General features: G+C 45.8%; 1 long non-coding RNA gene and 1 other non-coding gene across 2 annotated transcripts in view; one reads left to right on the top strand and one right to left on the bottom strand.

Annotated features, from left to right (window-relative positions):
* The window catches only part of LOC132481808 (uncharacterized), a 30,682-nt gene extending 19,213 nt beyond the window's left edge, over nucleotides 1–11,469 (bottom strand). Inside the window, exons 1-2 of the long non-coding RNA XR_009530837.1 lie at nucleotides 11,375–11,469; nucleotides 10,423–10,475 (exon numbers count right to left, since the gene is read on the bottom strand). This is a non-coding gene — a long non-coding RNA (uncharacterized LOC132481808). The remainder of the gene's footprint in view (nucleotides 1–10,422; nucleotides 10,476–11,374) is intronic.
* Nucleotides 11,470–12,667: 1,198 nt separating this feature from the next.
* On the top strand, nucleotides 12,668–12,740 carry TRNAV-UAC (transfer RNA valine (anticodon UAC)). The gene has a single exon. It is a non-coding gene; the product is annotated as a tRNA-Val (tRNA).
* The last annotated feature ends 149 nt before the right edge of the window (nucleotides 12,741–12,889 follow it).

Below are 12,889 nucleotides of genomic sequence, written 5' to 3' on the forward strand. Positions count from 1 at the left end.
CACTTCCTGCTTACTGGGAAGGCAGGTTCCAGGTTCTTCAAGCTTTCTTTTTGCCAACCGTTGCCTCCCTTTCAACCATTTTTGTTTTTATGAACACAGACAACAACAGTTGGTTTCTTAGACGAATGCTGACACTATTACGTAAAGCAAGGCCGAGGAAAGATCCATGGCTTTCTTTTCAAAACACTTGTTAGTACTACCTCAGATGACTAAGAGTTTATGGTGAAGACTGTGGAAAGGTTTTTAGTTTAAGAACACTTATTCTTGGGAATTCCCTGGCGGTCCAGTGGTAAGACTCGGCACTTTCACTTCCATGGGCCTGGGTTCGATCCCTGGTTGGGGAACTAAGATTCCACAAGCTGCAGAGGCGCGGCCAAAAACGAAACAAAACAAAAACTTATTCTTGTCTTGGTTTTATTCATACATTCATTCAACAAATATTTGTTGAGCATCTATTGTGTGCAAGGCACTGTTCTAGACCCTGGGGATATACTACCAACCGAACTGACAAGGTTGGTCCCTTCCCTCATGAAGTTTATAGCCTTGTGGGGGAAGTAAACATTAATCAAATAATCATAAAAATAAATGTGAAATTGCAAAGGAGAAGTACATGTATTATAAGACTGAGTCAGGAGGTCAAGCAAAGGCTTCTGAAGATAATATTTTCTTTAAAAATTTTATTTTATTTGGCCACACAGCATGGCAGGTGGGATCTTAGTTCCCCGACCAGGGATCGAACCCATGTCTCTTGCATTGGGAGCGTGGAGTCTTAACCACTGGACCGCCAGGGAAGTCCCTGAAGTCGATCTTTAAACTGACATTGGAAAGACAAATACTGATTACTTAGTTGAAAGTGCTGATAGGGGAATGGAGTCAAGCATACACTTGAATTAAGGTTCAGTGACCTGGAGTACATAACTGGACTCTATGATTTGGGGACTTTCAAAGGAGAATCTAGGGTTTAATATAGGTCTCAGTTTACTAAAGCTGAAGTTAGTATCTTCACCAATATCCCAAAGAGGGCACAATCTGTGAGTGTCATTTACATAAAACTCTCTAAAACAGTGCTTCTCAAACTCTGATGTGCTTATAGATAACCTGGGGATCCTGTTAAAACACAGATTCCTGGGCCCAGCCCCTAGAGGTTCTCATTCAGTAGGTCTGGAGTAGGGCTCATGAATCTGTATTTCTAATTAATTCCCAAGTGATGGTAAAGCATACTTTGAGAAGCACTGCCTCATAACACAGTATGATACTTGTTTACATCTCTGTTTCTTTTTCAACCCACTCTTTCATGACTTTTAAAGTCAAACTATATTCTACAATGCTTTTGTGATTTTTACGGTCAGTTCAGTAGTATCACCAGAACAAGAGAATGTTGTGATGTATAAATCAAACAATGCCATAAGCTAAAGATTTCAAATATTTGGAAAGAATGAGAGAAATAACAATTATAAGCAAACTGAGGTATCAGTAATGTACTAAAACTTCACTAATTTACCCCAGTGAGGTGGACTGTTATTCTTATTTTGTAATAAGTTTGATTTACAAAGTGGTTTTAAAGAAATGTAATACAAATTAACCTGATGCAACTAAGGACAGGCAATTCCTATATGTTTAATGACTCTTACTTTAACAGGTAGATAAGAGCTATTTGTAATGAATACTCTCACATTTTGAATGAAGCTCTGGATTTTACATTACATGAGATAAGAATAACCTCCCCGCTTAGGTCTCTGTTTCTCACTACTAAACACAATTCCTGCTGATACGCCATGATCCTGTTGGTATGGCTACATGAAAAGGACATTAGGAAAACCAGTTGGTGAGAGATCCAAGATTTCTCTGCACTGTTTTTCCTGAGAAGGTTGTGAAGTTAATATAGGGTCTGGAGCAAACTACTGTCATTTTTAAAAATAAAAAATGAAGTCTCGGGCTTCCCTGCTGGCGCAGTGGTTGAGAGTCTGCCTGCTAATGCAGGGGACATGGGTTCGAGCCCTGGTCTGGGAGGATCCCACATGCCGTGGAGCAACTAGGCCCGTGAGCCACAACTACTGAGCCTGCGCGTCTGGAGACTGTGCTCCGCAATGGGAGAGGCCGCGATAGTGAGAGGCCCGTGCACCGCGATGAAGAGTGGCCTCCGCTTGCCACAACTAGAGAAAGCCCTCGCACAGAAATGAAGACCCAACACAGCAAAAATAAATTAATTAATTGATAAGGGACATTGCAAGTTTAGTTATTAAAAAAAAAAAAAATGAAGTCTCTGTGCGTGGAAGAATAGATTAGGAAAGGGGACCAGGAGTAAGTTCTTGTAATTTTGAGGAAACATCAGCTCTGCCACTTACAAGCTGGGCACCTTAGGTAACTTTTATTACTTCTCTGGGCCTCAGTCTTCTCATTTTTAATATGGGGATAATAATATTTAAATGGAATAATCTAAGTGGAAAATTCTTCATAAACTATAAAGTGCTAAACAGATATTAGCTACCATTTCTAGGAGAGGCCTACATTTCCTGAGTGGTTACACATCCTGGAGAAGAAATGTGGTCTGCCCGGTGGGTCGGGATGTGTCTGGGAGCATCAGAGAATTCGGTTCCAGAGTCAGATCTAGCTCCACCACTTAGCAGCTGTGTGTGAGCTTGGGAAAATTACATGACCTCTCTGTGCCTGTTTCTTAAAAACCAGGATAGTAATAGCACCACCCACACTGCGTTGATGTAAGGAATAAATGGGTTCATACATATTGTGGCAGCCACTGCTAGTTGCCTAGCCAGTATCTATTCTCCTTTCTTCCTTACCAATAAAGTCCCAATTTTATTCTAGGTGGTAATGGACTCAGCCACCAAAACCTGATTTGCTAGGATCCCTTGCAGTTAGGGGTGGTCATGTGACTCTGTTCTGGCCAATACGATATAAGCTGAAATCTACTGGCTGAGGCTCCCAGAAAAGCCATTTTTCTGACAAAAAAGACAAGACTCAGCTGTCATGAGCCCTTTCCTTTTTGCCCTTCCCCCACTGTGCCTGGAACCATGACATAATGCCTGGAGGAGGAGCAGCCCTCTTGAGTGCATTAGGAAGAGAGGCTCATGCTGAGAATGATACTGCAGAAAGACTGAAGGCTGAGCCTGGGACACACATGATGATGTGAAGCTGCTTCTTTCCTAACTTCATATCACATGAGATAAAAGCCAACCCCTCTGTGTTAAGTCCCTGTTATTTCATCAGTTACCTCATCACACGCAGCCAAACATTCTCTAAGCAATACAGTCGTAAAGCAGTTTGAGTGATGCCTGGCTTACAGTTAGTATTCAGTAAATGTTATTATTTGCCCAGCATTTTGTTGCCTAACCAGGTGGCCGACAAGTATTCCCCTCCATCCCTTGCAATAGTACCCCAATTTTCCTTTATGAGATCAACCCTCTCCCTATTCTAAGCCCTGTGGTTTGCATGGGATTGACACCACCCTCCACTCTAAGTGTGAGACTTCACTGGCTTAATTCAATCAGCATGAGCGCACTTCCCAAGCAACAGTGACTGCCCAGGGCTGGGCACATAACACAGGCCTAGGCAGCTCGCACATCCTCTTCTCCTGGCAAAAGGGAGTGTTCAGGTGGGCATGTAACTAAAGACAGGCAATATGAGTAATCTCCGGGCTCCTATTCTATTTAATCAAATCTACAGTCAAGTACAATAAAAAATTCATATCCAAATTGCCTTTCCCAAAGAAAAGAAACAGCCATAAAATCTACCACTTGCAATTGTGTGAATTCATTCAAATTTCTCTTCCAAAAGAAAAAAACCCCAGCCGGCTGAAACTGTTTTGTTTTTGTTTTTTGTAAACACGTCCAGGAGAGCTCCTTTAAGAACAGATGTGCATCTGGGTTTTAGAATGAACGTTGGACCCGGAGGCAGACACTGGAAACCTATGACTAATATTGAAATAATATTCACAGACAGTTGTCATGGCAGCCTGCTCATTCTGCACAAAATAGAACCCACTGCATTTTAACAGGATTTAGCAAAGGAAAGCTGCTAGCCTGCAGACAGCCTCTAACTGAGTTAAACAACCTATTAATTGGTTTTGGTTTTATTATTATATATAGCCTTCAGACTATACCCTAACTGTATCCAAAAAAATCACAAACACTTAAAATCACTAATACAAACACATAAGATGATCTTTCTTTAACACCACCACCACTCTTGAAATCTTCCCATCAGACTACGAGGAAAGCTTAGAGGCAAGTCCCATTGTGTGCACAGCTGAATCCACTTAAATCTAAAGACAGTAAGTTTGGTGGAAGTAGAGTGAAATTTCATTTCCGTCACCAATTAGCATTGGCTGGATGCCGCTATCAGGCATTTCCTTTTAAGTGGGGTTCTGTAGGAGTGGGGAGGAGCCAAATTGTTCTGTGCTCAATTACATAGTCCCAGGGGAGTGACTTTAGAAACTGGAGGCATCTCAAGTCATATAAATAAGGGAGGGGGAGACAAAGTATTTTCAGCTAATCTGTTTCTCTCGAGCGGCTATCAAATCTAAGCTCATTGAATGTGATTGCAGGTGATTTTGTAGATTATTTATAGCTGGTGTTGAGGGGAATACTACATGAGGCCATCTTTCCTTTTAGACAGGCTTTTGCATATCACCCTGCCCCTCTGCCTTCTCTTTTGAGTTTCTTCTTCAAGAAAGAAGAGACAGGGTCTAATTAAAATTCAGTAACATCCAAAGTTAGGAAAAACCACATCAAGCCATTATCATCCATTAATATCTTGGAATAAATCAGTCCTTTGGGTTAATTAATGTTCTTCAAACTCCTTGAGATGGGGCCATGTCATACACTTAAAAAAACAAAACAAAAAATTCCCACCCTACCAAACACTGGGCTCCTAGACATACTGCAGGTATGTGACAATAAACAACTTCAATCAAGGGACTGGGACACTGAGGAGCAGTCCCTCAGTAGCTGGTGGGCAGATTAAAGACATTGTCAAAATGGTATAGGAGAGAAATGTGGAAATACTGAATCAGTAGTGATTGTATTTTCCCTCATATAACTGAAACGCCCACTAAACAGTAGCATTAAAGATTAGGGATTTGGGGCTTCCCTGGTGGCGCAGTGGTTGAGAGTCTGCCTGCCGATGCAGGGGACACGGGTTCGTGCCCCGGTCCGGGAAGATCCCACATGCCACGGAGCGGCTGGGCCCATGAGCCATGGCCGCTGAGCCTGCGCGTCCGGAGCCTGCGCTCCGCAACGGGAGAGGCCACAACAGTGAGAGGCCCGCGTACCGCAAAAAAAAAAAAAAAAAAAAAAGATTAGGGATTTTACTTTTCACATATAACCAGGAGTCTGGAAGTAGTAAATTTGGGGCTGGGACCCAGGTTACTTCCTTCTTTCTGCTGAGCAATGTAGCTTTCTTCTTCATAACTGTCAACTCATGGTCACAAAATGGCTGCTCTCCCTCCAGCATCACATTTGCATTCTGAGGAGAAAGTGAAGCTAAGGGCAAAATGGGGCATACCAGCTGAGTCTACCTCCTTTTAAAGAAATGGTTTTGTAAACCCAACTACTTCCATACAAGTCATTGGCTAGAACTGTGTCACACAGTCGCTTCTAGCTGTAAGCAAACCTGGGAAATCAAACTGTTTTAGCTGGACACATTGCTGAGTCAAACAAAATCAGGCAGTGCAGTGTAGAGGTTAAATACAGCCTATAGAGCCAGATGGCCTGGGTGTTAAAACCCCACTCCTTTATTTACTATCTGTGTGACTTAGTTACCTAATTATTCTGTGCTTTGGTTTTCTCATCTGTAAACTAAGCATAGTAACAATACCTTTCTCACAGGGTTCTTGTGAGGATTAAATGAGTTAATATGAGTAAAGAGTTTGAATAGTCTCTAATACATAGCAAGCATTATACAAATGTTTATTCTTCTTTTTTGTTTTTTTTTTTTTTTTGCTGCAGGCCTCTCACTGCTGCGGCCTCTCCCGCTGTGGAGCACAGGCTCCGGACGCGCAGGCCCAGCATTCACGGCCCACGGGCCCAGCCGCTCCGCGGCATGTGGGATCCTCCCGGACCGGGGCACGAACCTGCATCCCCTGCATCGGCAGGCGGACCCCCCAACCACTGCGCCACCAGGGAAGCCCTATTCTTCTTATTTTTATTACTGACAAAAAGAAGAATGGATATTGAAAAAGCAACTAGCAGTATCTGCCACAGATGTGTTGCCCACTGTGTAACCTCAACCGTCCTGGTTACTGTAATACGTGGGAACAAGTGCCCTGCTGCATCTGAGAACTGATGGCTACCCAGGACGCCGGAAAACCAAAGCCCTGACCTGCCAAAGCAGCGATTCCCATGACCACCAGCCTCTTTCTGCATTTCCTGGGAACTGAGGGGAACAAAACTTCCCAGTGTCTGAGCCAGGGAAGCACTGCCAGCCATTGCGGTGATGCCCAACATTTTAGACATGAACCATCAGGACTCCTTCAGTTGCAAGAGTCAATAAACCCGACTCCCACTGGCCTAAGCAAAACTGGAAATGCACCCTTCAAATAGCTGAAGAGTCAACAAGTATACTTAAGGTCTGACTTGGTCGAGGCCTTAAATGATAGCACCTGGTCGCTGTTTCTCAGCTCTAATCCCTGGCTGTTGGCTCCATTCTCGGGCTTCAGGCAGGCAGCCGATGTCTTTCAGACTTTGTGGTCACCCACACTATCTTCTCAACATCCTCCCTATGTTTTGGTAATTCCCCACATCTGAGTCCTCGAAGGAGAAACAAGAAATTTGCTTTTCCAGCCTCTCTCGTAGCAGGAGCACAGGTATGTGACCTAGGCTCTGCCAGAGACCTAAATTTAGAAAAGGGCAACACAAGGAGTCAAGGGGTTATGAAAGCCATCGTCTCCCAAAGTTAGTGGCAGAAGGGTCCAGTTTGCAGATACAGCAGTGATAGAGACTCTGGGCCCCATCACTGGCTTGCATTGCTAACCCTGTATTCAGAAGGGGCAGCAGTGGGCAGGCATCTTTGATGGTGCAGCCCCGCAGTGAGATTTAGACATTATTCCTGGCTTTGGAATCTCCAAAGCCTTCTCAGAGAGCCTGTGGGCCACTGTATATCCTTTGATAAATTCATTTCCTTCTTAAACTAGTAGGAGTGTTGAATCAGCTTAGGTGATGTTATACCCCAAATCTTAGTTTACACTTATCAAGGTTTATTTTTCACTCCTGTTCCTGCACAGGTTGGCTGCAGTTCTGTGACATGCGGTCTTCCCTGTAAGACTCAGGCCAACCTCTCTCTGGGGCACTGCTGTGCTCATAACAAAGGGGAAACATCAAAGCAGCACCCTACAAGCTGGCTCTTCACACCTGTGCTTGGAAGGGAGGCACATCGCCTCTGCCCACACACCCAACTGGCAAAAGTCAGTCACTCGGTCAAGACTATCAGTGGGGCAACTGTGTAAAAATCCCATGTGGGGGGCTTCCCTGGTGGCGCAGTGGTTAAGAATCCGTCTGCCAATGCAGAGGACACGGGTTCGAGCCCTGGCCCAGGAAGATCCCACATGCTGCGGAGCAACTAAGCCCGTGTGCCACAACTACTGAGCCTGTGCTCTAGAGCCCGTGAGCCACAACTACTGAGCCTGTGCTCTAGAGCCTGCGCACCACAACTACTGAAGCCCGCACACCTAGAGCCTGTGCTCTGCAACGAGAGAGGCCACCGCAATGAGAAGCCCGCGCACTGCAACAAAGAGTAGCCCCTGCTCGCTGCAACTAGAGAAAGCTCATGTGCTGCAACGAAGACCCAACACAGCCAAAAATAATAAATAAATAAAATAAATAAATTTATTTAAAAAACTACTCCCATGTAGGGAAGAGCAGTAAATATTTTGGGCAAGAAGTTTCTGCTGTAGGCAACTCAGAGCCCCGTCTGATACAATGTAATAATCAGATGGCAGCAGAACCTCCAGCCTCTCCAGCCTCTGGATTAGCTCACGTTGAGTCCAGGGCGAACACGGAAATGTCTCTTCTCAGGAATTCACACAAAAGGCCCAGGATTAGCTTTGATTGGGACTGACCTGGCGTGAGTCATTCCCCAACCCTGAACAGATCCATACAAGACATATTCATTGAGCGGTTACTATGTACTAGGCGCTACTTAGGTTCTGTGGAATACAGCAATGAACAAAACCAAATCCATGCCTCATGGAACTTTCATTCTAGTTGAGAACGATAGGGGACAGACAATATCTAGAAATAAGTAAATATCTAGAAAATTAGATAGTGATAAGCACTGTAGAGAAAAATAAAGCAGGAAAGGGGGATACTGAGTTTCCAGGGTGAAGGGGAAAGGAAAATAGCAATTTTTAAATAGGGCAGTCAGGAAAGGCCGCACTGAGAAGATATCTGGGCAAATACCTGAGCAAGATGAGACAGCAAGCAATGGGGCGACCTAGGGAAAGAGCAGTAAAGGCTGCGAGAACAGCGGGTGCAAAGGCCCTGAGGCAGAAGAGTCCTACTGTGTTTGAAGAACAGCAAGCAGGCAAGTGTGGTCTTGTAAAGGCAATGTAATAGGATATATGATCAGAGAGGTAATAAGTGGAAGATCAGATCATGTAGGGCCTTGCAAGCCACTGTAAGGCTCTGGCTTTCTTTCTAGTTAAGGTGGGGAGCTATTGAAGGGTTTTGAGCAGAAGTGACATGATCTAACTTAGGTCTTAAAAAGATCACTCTGGCTACTGTGTGGAGAATAGTCTGTAGGGAGAAAACGGCAGAAGCCAGGAGGCCAGAATATGAGGTTCTCGGCAATGATCCAGACAAAAAGTGATGGTGGCTTTGATTAGTATGGTAGCAGGGCAGATGGTAGAAAGTGATTAGATTCTAGATAGATCTTGAAGGTGTAGCCAATAGGATTCGCAGGTGAGATTAGATTTGAAGCGTGAGGGGAAAAAAAGAATCAAGTATGATTTCTTCCATTTTTTTCTACGTTTTAGGCCTAAATAACTGGAAAGATGAGGTTGCCCTTATCTGAGACAAGGAAGACTGAGAAAGGAGAGGGGGTGGAGATCGGGAGTTTAGACACAGACAGAATAGGATTGAGATACCTATTAGACATTTAAATGGACATGTATAGTAGGTAGATTTGGAGTTTGGGAGAAAAGTCTGGTCTAGAGATATAAATTTGGAATTCATCTAGGTTACAGACCATATTTAAAGCCATTAGATTAAATGAGGTCACCAGAGTGGTGAGAATGAATAGAAAAGTCCACCAAGGGGCTTACCTGTGGAAGTCCTCTTCAGGTTGCTTGCATTTTTTTTTTCATTGCAATAAGGAAGCAAGGTCATCAGCTGTACGTGAGGTTGGGGCAGGAGGTACAGGAAGTTTAGGGAGAGAAGACATGAACCTGTCCTCTAGGTAAGGTGGAAAATGAATGGACAGGGAAAGTAGACATGATTCTGGGCCGCATTAAGAACACACTCGAGGTACTTACTCAAGAATTTAATGTGAAACCAGTAGGCCTGAAGGTGGGTTCCTCCTGGGGCCATATTCAGAGGTGGAGTGGGGAAACAGTTGGATTTAACAGACTGCTTTTGCCAACAAGTACAAGCAACAAAGAGGCAAAGGAGTGATAAAAATGACCACAGAACTTGAAGTGGGTAAGAAGACTGAGGGATGTAATTAACTATGAAAAGGTAGGTGGGCAAAAAGTAACGAATACCCATTCCAACAGGCTAGCTTCAAATGTTTTGATGAGCCGTAAAAGGGGAAAAATAAGGTGAACTCTGCCATACTAAGGTAACCACTCACTTTCCTTAGTAAATACTTGAATATACACTGAAAGACAAAGTACAATCATTTCTAAATGAAATCAGGTCAATGAAGCTTCCTAAGTCAACTCGGTGTTTGGGGCCATGTTTCCTTGGTTAACGAAAGCCAAACCATCAGTGAAGGAAGCCATCATTGAAGCCAAACGCTGAGGAAGCCACACTAAACACCTGAGAAATCAGAGGACTCAAAAAGTTTGAAGTGACTTCTACTCTTTATTTGCTAGTTTGTTTATTTCTCTGGTACTTGTTCAGATGATTATGGGCAGACCCGGGGGTGACAGGCCTCACAAACCTGACTGAACAGACTAAAGTGCCAGGGGAAACTGTGGCCAGCTGCAGCACTAGCCATGACGCTGGTGGTATCAAGGTGAAGGTCATCAACAGCGGTTTACGACAGGCTCTTAGTTCTGGCTTTTAGGGATTTCATTTAAAAATTACAAAAGACAAGAAAGGTATCCACTTCCTCACTTGCATGCATACAAAACATTACAGGAGACCAACGGCACTCTTATGGGAACAACATGTAGCCTCTATGAACACAGGCCTCCCCAAATCACTTAGATATCAGAAAACTGAGTATGAACCCAGCCCTGCCACTCACCAGCAGAATGGTCTCGGCAAGGCATTCGAACTCTTCGGCTTCAACTTCTTCAGCTGAAAAATGGAGATAGTAATACTTACCATGGCTACCTCATAGGAATGTATGTGAAAGTGCTTTGTAAACCATATTGCACTTTACTAGCAACAGAGATTGTGAATACACCTTGAAGGCAGCAGAGGAGTGGAACAAAAGTCTCCCTCCTTTTTGCTAAAGGCAGAATCCTGTGTTGCGTGCATCAGAGGTGTACCAGCCTCTTTTCTTTGTGTGGGAACCTGGCCAAAGCTTGCACGTGGCGAACCCACCCTTATAGCAAGGGCAGATAGAAAGCTCGAGGAAGGGCAAAGTATTCCCTAGAGACAAACCAAAACACGACCAGTGAGTGTAATTTTAGGCCCAATTCTTGACAGCCTTGTTTTGAACTGACAAGGGTTTGGCAATGGGTTAAATATACTGATTACTGGGCATCATAGGAGTCATTATGGCTCACTGGCTAGCAGGAAACATGGGAGTTTTCATGAATTCATCCTCTGGCTAGTGGCTGTCCACTCATGGTCATCTCATGGCTCACAACCTAAGCGTCAAGTGCTCAAGAGGCCTCTCGAAACGTATCAACAAAAAGGCATTCTGGAAGGGGTCCATGATGAACATTACAGGGAGCTAACTAGGATATAGGAAACCTGGTGCTAAAGAACCTAAGCCAGCCTGCCTCTAACTATTTCTGTGGAAAAATTTACATGGCAGGTAAGTGCCTCCATTTTCCCAACCTGGAAAGTAGAGATAACATTTAGACCCAGAGGGGAAAGGGGGTGTCTAGTCCAGCCCATGCATTTCACAAAGGGGGATACAGAGGCTTGGAAAGTGAACTGATGTTCAAGAGTACACAGCTAGTGAGTAGCCAAGGCAGCGCTAGAATCCAGACCACCACCCCCAGATCAGTGCACCTTCCACCCACCTGTTTCTCCCAGGGGCCTTCCCAGGAAGACAGGAGTTGGCTGAAGGGGCTGCTTTCATACAATCAGTATCACTTCTCCATCATTCTGCCAGCCTCAAAGTCAGACGCCTGGGAAAAGGACAGTCGCAGCCTTCAGCCACTCCAACTCACCACTGAAAGAGCCGCCCCACCCCCGCCACCCAAATGGTTTCAAGTGAGTTTTCAAGCTTGAGGATGGCGAGCAATCCCAGGTTGGTGACGAAGATCCATCCAGAAGCACTGGGGAGGGCAAACGGCACCGACAATGGAAACCAAGAAACGATACCATACAGGCGCCCTTCGTAATGGAGGGTCCCAGCACCTTATCGGGACCACAGTCCTGGAAGCACAGGGGCAGGCTCATGGGCTGCACTCTCACGGGCCCGCGCTGCGTTTAATGCTCTGCTGTCATGGTTGTGGAATTGTCAATAACTTATGATCAAGGAACCTGATATTTTCATTTTGCATTGGGCCCCTCAAGTCTTGTGGCCGGTCCTGCTTGCCCCTCCCCGCGCCAGCCAGAGACGGCCTGTTTATACCGGCCTCCTGACCCCTCCCCTACCCGAGACAAATAAGATCAAACAAAAGCCCTGTAATGTTTAGCCCCTCTGGGGCTTCGGAAGGGGGAGAATGTTGTGGAAAAGGTCAGGGGAGCATTAAGAGCCTGTATCCTCGGGGAAGAGGCAGACTGACCAGCTGCCTTTTCCAACCCTGGCAAAATAAAGGCCAATATAAAAATGAGCCCCCAGCCCTCCCCCCACAGCCCCGCGCTGCCTGAATCTTCGGCTCCTTGTGGTGCTCCTGTGCGCCCTGCTCCGGACTCAAGGCTTCCAATGCTGCCGGAAGCGGCTCAGTGTGCCTGTGGGCAAAGTGGGGAAGTGCGGGTCCCTCACAGGCAGAGGGGAGCTGCCAAAAGGGGCCGCGCCCCGGGCACTGTCCCCTTCCGCCCACCGGGCCGACCTCGCCGACGCCCGGGCTGCGCGAAAGTTTGGGGAAGGGTGACTAGTGGGGCGGCGCTCTGGCCAGGAGGGTAACCCCTCGCCCCGGCCTCCCCGTGGTCGCAGGGGCGACGAGTCCGGCGGGGACGGAGGACGAGCGGCCCAGACGCCGGAGCTGGAGCCGGAGCCCGCCACCTGGCCGCGAACACCAAATCTCGCTTGGCGGCGCGGGGCCACGGCGGGGGTGGAGTTACGGCGGATGGGCGGGGTTTCAGCCGAGGAGCCGGTTCTCATGTGACACTATGAATAAAGTAATGATAAAAGAGGTTTGTGAGGGGGTTCCATAGTGTAGTGGTTATCACGTCTGCTTTACACGCAGAAGGTCCTGGGTTCGAGCCCCAGTGGAACCAAGCTGGCACAGTAGATTTTTCACTCTTTAAAAAAGAAAAGTGCTTTTCTTTCTCCCATTAATTTCTTTTTTAATCTTTATTTGTCTACTTTTTGGAATGTTTTTATCGCAGAAGCGTAATGACAGATAGCCACTCCTCCCATCCCTGCC

Source organism: Mesoplodon densirostris, chromosome X (assembly GCF_025265405.1).
Source record: "Mesoplodon densirostris isolate mMesDen1 chromosome X, mMesDen1 primary haplotype, whole genome shotgun sequence".
Lineage (NCBI taxonomy): Eukaryota > Metazoa > Chordata > Mammalia > Artiodactyla > Ziphiidae > Mesoplodon > Mesoplodon densirostris.